The sequence below is a fragment of the Sinocyclocheilus grahami genome, unplaced genomic scaffold, assembly GCF_001515645.1.
Source record: "Sinocyclocheilus grahami isolate Dianchi unplaced genomic scaffold, SAMN03320097.WGS_v1.1 scaffold1569.1, whole genome shotgun sequence".
NCBI lineage: Eukaryota > Metazoa > Chordata > Actinopteri > Cypriniformes > Cyprinidae > Sinocyclocheilus > Sinocyclocheilus grahami.
The window spans coordinates 240,968-251,584 of NW_015506748.1; positions in this window are offsets into that span (position 1 = coordinate 240,968).

Consider the following 10,617-nt stretch of genomic DNA (forward strand, 5'->3'; position numbering starts at 1 on the left):
TGATCTGTTTAAGCCCACTGAAATGCTTGAATGCAGACACATCAACATCAGTGTCTCTGTTTTGGGTAAAAAAAACAAAAAACACAGATTAAAATAACTCATGCACGTTCATATTCCCCACTGCCGTAACATTAACAGTTTATGCTCGCATTAACAGTTTCATGCTACGCATTTAGCCCTATGTGACGTCTGTTTTTATATTGTTTATCAACAGTATACATTTTTATATTGTTTGGATTAACTAGCGGAGTAGACAGATATAAATGTTTATTAATCATAACCATACTGAAAATAAGTAAATATTGTTAGCTGATGCTAACTGCCTAGCTAACAAGCTTGCTGGTGCTAAGTTGAGGTAATTTTTAGATATAAAGTCCAAATATTTTTATTCAACCACCTAGATAGATTACATCTGAGGGAAAAAGAAAGGATGTGATGTTCAGAACATGGTAACTACAGTAATTATCAAAGTGGGAAGTGATGCCCTCTGGGGGCATTTGGCCAGGGGTGTTTTACACCACAGTCAAGGTTTGAGAAGAAAAAAATCATTATGAAAATCTAATTATATTTTCCTTAAAATGTTCTTCCTAACTTCAGGCCTTATTCTCATGTCATATATAACTGTGATGTTCTGCAAAACAACAAGCTTTAAAACACTTTTTTCTTACTGGTGAAAATCAGATGGTCAGATCTGTTTTCTCTCAGGTACATCACAGTGTAAGCTTCACAGTGAACATTACTACATCACTCTCCTCAACGTAGTCCATATCAACAACAAAAATATATCTTGACTCCATATAGTGGTTATTTTGGGAAAATCCCAGGTATTTTGAGCAGTAGGATTGTAAAAAATATGTGCTAATATAAAATTAAATTAAGTAGCCTGTATAAAATTGCTAAATAAATCTATCTATCAGTACATATTTACTTAAGTACATAAAAAATCGAGTACTTTTGTACTTTCTCTCGAGTAAAATTTAAAAAGGTACTTTTATTTTTATCTTATACTTTTACTCAAGTACTTGATTTGTGTACTTCGTCCACCACTGGTCTATGGGAGGGTCACAGAGCTCTCAGAATTAATCACAAATATCTTCATTTGTGTTCCGAAGATGAACGGAGGTCTTACGGGTTTAGAACAACATGAGGGTGAGTAATTAATGACAGAATTTCATTTTTGAGTGAACTAACCCTTTAACAGGTCTAACGTGCCAAGAAAAGGGTACGTTTACACCATGTTGGAATTACTAGATTCTGACTTGTAAAAAGCTTTTACATACTGTTTATAAACTGCAACTGAGCTCTGACTTGTACCACATGACCGCTGTAATATCACGCAAGCACTCAAAATAGCCGCAGTTCAACAGTAAAACGTAGTTAATCAGTTATTTCATAATATTTGTTTAATAATACCTGTAATTGACTGTTGTTAATGTTTAATTGCAGTCAGTGTTAAGAAATTAATTTAATGTTACCCTAGGTAAAGTTTGTTTATTCAGTACAGCCTACTGTTGTTTCTTATGTCTGTCAATATGCCTGATTTTAAAAATCAAGGATCCTCAAGGTTGCCCAGGCTCCGCGTCTGCTCGGCTCCATCTGGGTCACCATCGGCATCGTCGCAGGAGCTCACACCCCTGGAGCTTCAAAGGGCTCTATACGATTATACTGATATGCAAGTGGTTGTATGCAGTGAGATTGTCTTATAGTTGTGAAGGCACAAAATGCACTTCCATTGTTTTTCTGTTCCATTGCTGCAAAAAAAATACTCCTTATGCGCTTGTCAATAATCATCATTATAATGAAAAGTGAGATGATGGGCAAACTCTTGTAAAATGCGCAGAGGCGAGTATTTTTTGTGGTGTCACAAGGACAATTAAAATCCATCTTAAACGCATACTCAAAGATAATCCAAAACAAAAAGGCAACAATTGCACTGCCGACTGGTTCGAAAGCTTTCTTCAGATCTTCGAAGATCAATTGAGGTGGAAATGATCCCAACACATGGACACAACAACAACTGAAAGAAGATCATCATGAAAGATCAAAGTAAAAACCAAGTCACATGGTGAAGACAGCTCCCCTTTCAGAACTGTTTTGGAAAGTTCATCAGTGACTACATTCAGTAGTCAATAATAACATAGCAAGCAACATATAACATTTTTGAGGTGTCATAAAATAAAGTGAAAATCGGATGAAAATTGTCAATTATGCCATTAAATTTAGATCTGCTCATGCTGCTGCATATTTCTTTTTACAGCATTTTTACAGCTTGCGCGTTATAACCAATCACACACGATTGAAGTTCAAACTGCATATTTATATATTGACAACAAAATGAAGCAGAAACAAAATTCTGTTATTAAAACATTGACATAAAAACTGCCTTATTTGCCTTATCTAAATCTGTTCCCTTTTGAATGGTCTCTCCCATTGTGTTGACATGCTTATTGGGCAACTTCTGTTTACTCTGATACTGAAGCCTGATTTGTTCACATTCGTATAGCTGCACGAACCAATGGTGCGTCAAACTGCCAAAAGTGGAGGAGCCAACCTCTATATAAGTCGGCTCTGAGTGCCATTTCATCAGAATTTTTCTCCTTCAGCGAAGAAGGTTATCTACTCGCTGACTCTGCAAGCAAGAAGCCGAAGAAAGAAGAAGGTATGCTGCGCATCTGTGCCCTCCATCTGCTCTGGGGTTAAAAGCCCATGCAGCACATCCATCTAAGCTCCGCAGGACTACCTCAGCCCAAGCAAACAGGGCTTATTCAGCTGCTGGCCGGGCTGGCTCAGCACTTCACACGATGGTGATGCTTCAAGTGTTCGAGGCCAAACTTCTCAGCAACATGGATGAGTCCGGCCAAGGATCTGATGCCTTTAGAGAGCTGCACACAGTAACTGACCTGACTCTGTGCACTACTAAGGCCACTGCGCAGGCAATCGGCAAGGCCATGGCCAATTTGGTGGTGACAAATTAGCTTTCCGAGACTTGCCAATCTCTCCTAAGGGACTGTTTGGCCCTGCCGTGGATGGGTTTGCCGACCGGTCTATAGCACCACAGAAGTCATCTCAGGCAATGCGTCACTTCCTGCTGAAGCGCTCCAGTGTGGCAGCTGGTTGAAGGCTCCGTCCGCTCAGCAGCCTTTCAAGCCGGTGCCGCTCCAGCCTAAGCCTGAACCTGGGCTTCAGCAGCACCCCTGGACAATGGAACGTTACCCGTTTCCAAAACGCTAAGGTCCCCGCCCCAGAGTGACGTTAGACCCTGAGCCTCAGAAGCTGTCCTGATCCAAACGCAAGAGAGGAAGAGGAGAGGGACAGATCTCGCCGAGGCCGGAACTCCCTCAAAGAAAGTTTGTGCTCGCTCTCCATCCCTCCGCTTAACATTGAGCGATAGAAGCTCTATTCAAGCTGGGCCCGTCCTTCTCATTCAGTGCTTGCCCAAGCAAACTACCGCTGCAATAGCGGACCCACATACTCAAAAGTGCATTTCTCCTCTCCTCATTACCACATATGTCAGTTCCCCACCCCCGTGTGGCGAACTTCTATTCGAAAAGTTAGAATTGCTTGCCATCCGATTCAGGTTTGGAAAACTATCCCGGATGTGTCAAGTTAGGTTCTAAAAATAATAGAACGAGGCTACTTGCTCCAATTAGCTCGCAGGCCACCTGGCTTCAGAGGTGTTATTCAAACTTTGGTATGGGACAATGATGCTCATGTTCTCCGGTCCAAAGTACAAACACTGCTTGCAAAAGGAGACGTGGAAACGGTTCCTCTAGCGAACAGTGAGTCAGGCTTTTACAGACGCCATTTCCTCATTCCCAATGTAGCAAATAAGCTCTAAAGGGAAATGTATATAAACAATCACAATTAATTATAATTAATTGCAATTATTTATATCAGCTGTCAGTAGTAACTGTAGCAGAAATAATATTACAATCAACAAATCGGTTCGTCCAGCAAACATTCAGTGTAATTTCATATCAGTTCTAAGAAATTCTATTTTCGTGGCCACAGAAAATAACTTTTTTTTTTACAGTACTAGAGCATTAGAGCATGTAACAAGATTGGATCGTTAAAGGAACATTATCCTTAAGCAGTGACAGAATCAGAAATGGGGCCTTCACTTTGAGCCGCTCCAGGTGGCCGATTTGCGGCTCCTGTTACTTAAGACCGTCCTCCTTTTGGCTCTAGCGTCGGTCAAGTGAGTGGTTGACCAAGCACTGTCAGTCAGTGCTTCCTGTCTTGAGTTTAGGCCTATCGACTGTAAAGTCGTCCTCAAACCAAGACATGGCTGTATGCCGAAAGTGCTCTCCACTCCATTTAGAGCACAAGTCATCACCCTTCTTGCGCTCCCCAATCCAGGTGAGCAGGGTCCCAATCCACTCTGCCTAGTTCGGGCTCTTAGGCTGTATATTGAGCGCTCTGGCCTGTTTAGGCACTCTGAGCAGCTCTTGGTGTGCTTCGGAAGCCTCTCTAAAGGGCTGCCGGTTACAAACCAGAGATCTCGCTGGATAGTGGATGCTATAGACTTGGCTTATGCCTCAAAGGGCTTGCAGTGCCCTATAGGTGTGAGAGCCCACTCCAGCAGAGGAATGGCCTCCTCCTGGGCAAGGTCCAGTGGGATTTCTATTAGTGACATTTGTGCCGCCGCTGGCTGGTCATCGCTGTCTACCTTCACCAGGTTTTATAACTTGGACGTCCCTGCCCTGCAGACACGGATTTTGTCCACTTAATTCTACTTAATCCCCTTTGTAAGTGGAGAAGGTTATGTTATGTAGTCCTAAGCCTGCATGGCTTGGGTCTCATTATTGGTTCATGTTTTCAGGAGCCCTCAGTAAGAGTGCTCCGGGGCTGGGCTTGCAGAGCGGCTTCGTTCTGCACTCGCTTATTAGCACTGTGCTATTGGACACTTCCCCATAAGCATGTCAAAGCAACAGGAGAGACTGTTCGAAAGGGAATGCTCTGGTTACTAACATAACCTCGGTTCCCTGAGATAAGGGAGCAAGCATTGTGTAAACCGCCAATTTGTGTTGTTATTAAATGATTATTAAATAGAATTTACTTTCAATTTTGGCCAAATTAAAATTAAAATTTCATTTAGGCGTTTCAGTTTCTATTTCGGTGCGTCACTAATTTACATGCTTAGCAAGTTTGCATTGTAAGAATGTGCAAGGGAGACTTCAGATATAACGTTGGCTTCTTAGAAAATGTTTACTCCATGAAATCATGGTGTGGTGGCTTCACTTGTTATGATGTCATTAGCAATTTAGTTCTTTATTATCAGTACATTTAAGTGTGTAGCCAAAGCAACGTGAATGGCATCTTAACCATAGATATGTACACAGATGCAAAAATAACTTCTCGCAAAACGGTGTTTCGAGATTAAAGGCTCTAGAGAAATTTGGGGCAGCAAGGACTGGAGAACTACACAACAATGTTTTGAGAGCATCAAAAGCCATTTGACATTTAGAACTCCAAACAAAAGAGACATATTTTTGTATGTTATCAGTGAGGGGTTTAACTACATCTGAAAAGTTTTTACAGAAATTTCTGTAATAGCCGGCCATTCTGAGAAAACGTCTAAGCTCCCTTTTAGTTTTAGGAGAGGGGAATTCCATAATGGCATGAATTTTAGCCTCCAATGGGTGAACGGTTCCCTGGCCGACCTGTTTACCCAACTAGGTGATCATGGCATGACAGAGATCACATTTTGAAAAATTGAGAGTGAGATTAACTTTTTTGAACCTAGAAAATACTTACACTTTTATGAGTTTTTAAATGACTTTCCCATGTTTCAGAATAAGGAACAACATCAAGATAAGCTTTACAATGTTTCACATTAGCCAACACATTAAGCGTTGAAAGGTTATTTTTCAGGTCAAAGCAAGGACCTTATACTTTTGGAAAGCATCTGGAGTAGCAAAATCAGAGATCTCTGAGGCACGAGTAGTGAGAGGCACTTGCCAATAGCCTTAAGCAAGTCTAACTTTGTTACAAATTTTGCTTGACCAATGCAATCAAAACAATCATCTATTCTAGGAAGTGGGAAAGAATCAGATTTAGTCAACTGGTTTACTTTACGGTAATCTGTGCAGAAGTGTGAAGTTCCGTCTGGCTTAAGAACTAAAAGGCATGGGGAACACCACGGACTCGAACTTGACACAGCTAAGCCATTCTCAACCAAGTACTGCGTTTCTTTTTTCATGATCTCAAGTTTTGCTGGATTGACACGATAGGCATTTTGTTTAATAGGACGATGATCACCAACATCAATATCGTGCTCCAAGACATTTGTTACAGTGGGCACATCTGAGAACAGAGAAGAATATTTCTCAATCAACTGCATGAGATCCTTCTGAGACAAATTGGACAGGTGTGAGAATTTCAAACTAAATTTTTCAAGTGTTTCAGAATTTTTCAAAGAAATGTCAAACAGACCTGCAGTCCCGATGCGAAGATCATCTATACTTGGCGAATAATCTAAAGAGCCTGCATTCACAGACAGGACAACAGGAGTTGGAGCAGTGCCTTCAGTCTTAGGACGAGAAACATACAATTTCAGCATATTAATATGACATACATGTGATTTAGACGTGATTTCAAATTTAGCTTGAAGAGCTGACCCAGACAAGGTCGGTAACACAAGAACCTGGTCACCAGGCTCGAATGACCATTGAACAGTACGTTTATCATATCTGCTTTTCCTTTGGGACTGTGAGCTTTCTAGGGTCTGTCGTGCTAACTTCCACACAGAATGCAACCGTTCATGAAAAGAGCTTACATGGTCTAATACATTGTTGCCTGTAACTGAGTGACCGGGAGAAAGAAGTTGTTCTTGCAACATTTTTAATGGACCATGAGGAGAATGCCCAAAGACCAACTCAGCTGGACTGAATCCAAGGGATTCTTGGACAGTATTTCTGACAGCAAACAACAAAAGGGAAATTTGTTCATCCCAGTCCTTCTCATGTTCAAGACAGTAAGTTCTAAGCATAGACTTAAGAGTTTGATGGAACCTCTCAATTACCCCCTGAGACTGTGGATGGTAGGCACTAGATGTGCAATGCTTAATATTCAGGTCTCTCATAACCGGTCACTTTTTCCTCATTCAAATAAACTACTATCTTCTCAGGAACACAATTCTTAAACTCCTCCATGAGAATTTACTCCTTAAGCGGTTCAAATGTACTAACTACTATTTGCTGCACACCACTTCTCAAACAGAATAGTTTTTTCTCGGGCAAATTCAACAAGTTTGGCTGGAGGTTTTCAGATGTTTTCTAAATTTTTGCAGATAGGCTTCTGGATTGAGCTCATAAGCTCGTAACACAGTGGATTTCATTAAATCGTAGTCTAAACTGTGCTCTAAAGTCAATGCCGTACATACCTCCTGTGCCTTACCCACGAGTTTACATTGTAAAAGTAGAGGCCAAATATTTTTAGTGGCAGCAATATGCTCGAAAATGGTGAGATGTGTATCAACTTCACTCAACCTAAACGCAGGAACTAAGGCAATTTGTCTGGAAATATCTCATTCAGTTTGACTCACCGGCGAAGCATGCGACGCTGTGGGAAAAGGAGATGAGGTGGCTCCTGGCACAGGAGCAGCAGTTCCTTGCAATCCAGGAGAAGAAGGACGCTGCATCTGCCCAGTCTTTTGCTCAAGTTCCAGCTCTTTTAGCCGGATGTCTTTCTGGGTCTCAAGCTCGAGTGCCCGGACATGCAATAGCTGACTCTGGTAGTGCTGTCAATTTAACTCCACCTCCAACTCCTTTAGTCGGATTGTTAGCAGTTTATCTTTTGGTGAAGGAGGATTACCGGGATCTATGCTTATGCGCTCTTCAGATTTGAGCTCCGTTTCCAAAGCGTCTAAACCTTCAGGAAAGCACTGGGTTTGTTGCAACACCCGTTACCTCCATTTCACCAGGTAAGATCTTTTGCTTTACCAACTCCGTATGCAATACCTCCTTAATCTACTTTTTCAACGCACTTCGAGACACAACTATATCGAAAAAAATCTGCGATTACCAATAGATCATCTTTCCGACACTTCTGAAATTCCTCTTCTGTAGGTGCGATCGTAACTGTTACGATACCTGGCATTGTTATTTGTGTGGGTGTTGTTTTCTGTACTGGTGCATGTGTGCAGGTGTTGGCTGTTCATCAAGGAACGTGATTGGCGAATCCTGAAGCTGATGACTTTAAAAAGGGCGGTGCTACCAACCCAGGGGGGGAGCTCACTCTGGCGTTTGCTTCCGTGGCGTGAGGAGCTCCGGATTCCGTCTCCGTCAACAGATCACCAATAGCGTTGTGGTTGCTGTACATGGTTCTTGCTATGTCTGATTTATTGTTGTTATATTCTGAGAAAGTCCTGGGAGCGTAGGAGGGGTCTGCCCTTTACTTTGACTTAATTTTGCGATGTGTTTTTTGTTTAGGGAGTTAGGGAAGTTGAATTGTATTTTCTTTTCTTTATAATTAGGCCATCTAAATCTGTTCTTTATTTTATTAGTGGTTTTGTTTATTATTTTGGCCATGGCCCTCTCCGAAGCTAAAGCTCCTTTCATTAATTTCATTCTTATTTAATAAATTATTTAAAACTGTTATTTGTCTTTGGTGATCTGTTGGCTGTGGCCGGAATCCCGTTACATCACTCTTTCGTCTCGTACCCTAGTAAAAAAAATGGGTCGTAACAGTAACCGTTCAAATTTTAAGGTCATCATAAACCCTGTACTTCCTTCCTCAGTAGATGAAAACCACCAGGCAAACACGAGAAAAAAAAAACTCGCAGTGATCACGCAAATACACAAATCATACCTCGTTATTAAACGTGCCGCAAAATTAACAGGATGAGCCCCGTGACCGTCTATGGGTAAAGTACACAACATGAAATGAGAGAGTGGAAGCAAGGGATGTTTTTTGTTTTTTCTGAGATTTAATGATATAAATAAAAGGAAACTCCAGTAGGCAAATATAGTGATATCTCGTCGGGGACTGACAATGCCAAAATAACAAACAAAACCTAAAACCTAACAAACGAATATCAACATAAATATACAATATACTTTCCCAGCTCCCTAACCAAAAAACAGAGTCCAAAAGAGGTTACAATAAACAAAAAGGTGGCGTCAGTCTCCCTACCTTCCCAAGCCTTCACTATTTACAATTAGAAATTATTTACAAAGTTAAGCAGACAAATTTATAAGGGGCATTCCAGAACAATGTCAGTACAACAGTCAATTGGGTCAAAAACCAGAACAGCTTCACTTTCAAAGAACAAACTATAATCACAGAGCAAACTTGTTTAACCACACACAGCCAAAGCAGCCCCACAACAAAATACAATTCCCCTCCTCCCAAAGGAACTGACATCAGGGCTTTTAAGGTGTGCCTGGAGTCGACTGCACCAATCAGAATGGACAAGTCATCAGCTTACAGGAGCCAATCAGCAGAGCCCCTGGACACAAACAATTTCAAAAGAAAGAGACAAAAATAAAGGGTTGTAACAGTTGGTATATTGCCAGCTGTTTGCCTGGCATGCTCTGGTGATGTATATGTGTTTGCTCCAACTAGCAGCTCTGGGTTTGCTGTTGTTCTGTTTGGTTTGCAGTGATTTGAATGTTTGCGAGCAGAACCGGCTCTGGCTGCTGTTGTTCTCTTTGTTTTGCAGTGATTTGAACATTTGTGAGCAGAACATCCTCCAGTTGCTGTGTTTCTGGAACATTGTGTTTTACAGTTGCCGTCTGCTGTGGTTCTGATGTTTGGGCATGAAGTTTAAAGGATGCAAGCACGACACACTCTGGCTGAGGATTAAGGTCTAACAATGCTTTGGCATTTTGTATTTGTTGCTGTCCTCTTGTCTTTGCTGTGCCTTCGGCCATTTTTTTCAATTCCTTTATAATATAGAGGTCCGTCTCCTCCAGCAGAAACTTATTATACTGATATGCAAGTGGGTGCCTGCAGTGAAATTGTCTTATAGCTATGAATATCCAAAGGACACTTACTACAAATAAAACCAATATGGCGATCTCCTTAAAAAGAAAGTATATTAATTAATTGCGAGATAACAGGCAAAGATTTGTTCAGTGACTAGTTATATGTGATGCAAAATTGCATTTAACTTACAAACAGAGAGATAAAGCATGTGCTTATTATGGCATTATTATTTAGATGTCACTATCAAAACACTACCACAATATTTCATTTGATTTAATGTTCTTTTCTTTCTTTTTTGTCCAAAATGAATAAAAATCATACTTACGCGTGAGAGACTTTTTTGGACTCGGATTTCTGCAGCTTCAGCAGGGGTTTGGATTAGGATGTTTTTGCAAAAGATTTGCTCATAAGGAGGCAAGTCATAGTTTGTTGTTTTAAGACACACATACCAGTCCCCATCAATCAATAATGTAATTATCCACAGGCTCGCTACAGATAGTCCTCTAATTACTGACATTAAAAAAACTATGCACTTGTATTTTGTTCCTGTTCCATTGTTGCAGAAAATGCTCCTTGTGCTCTTTTCAATAATAATCACTATAATACAAAGAGAGATGGCAGGTAGACTCATGTAAATTGCGCAGACTTGAGAATTTTCCTTAGGGTCACAAGGACATTCAAAATCCA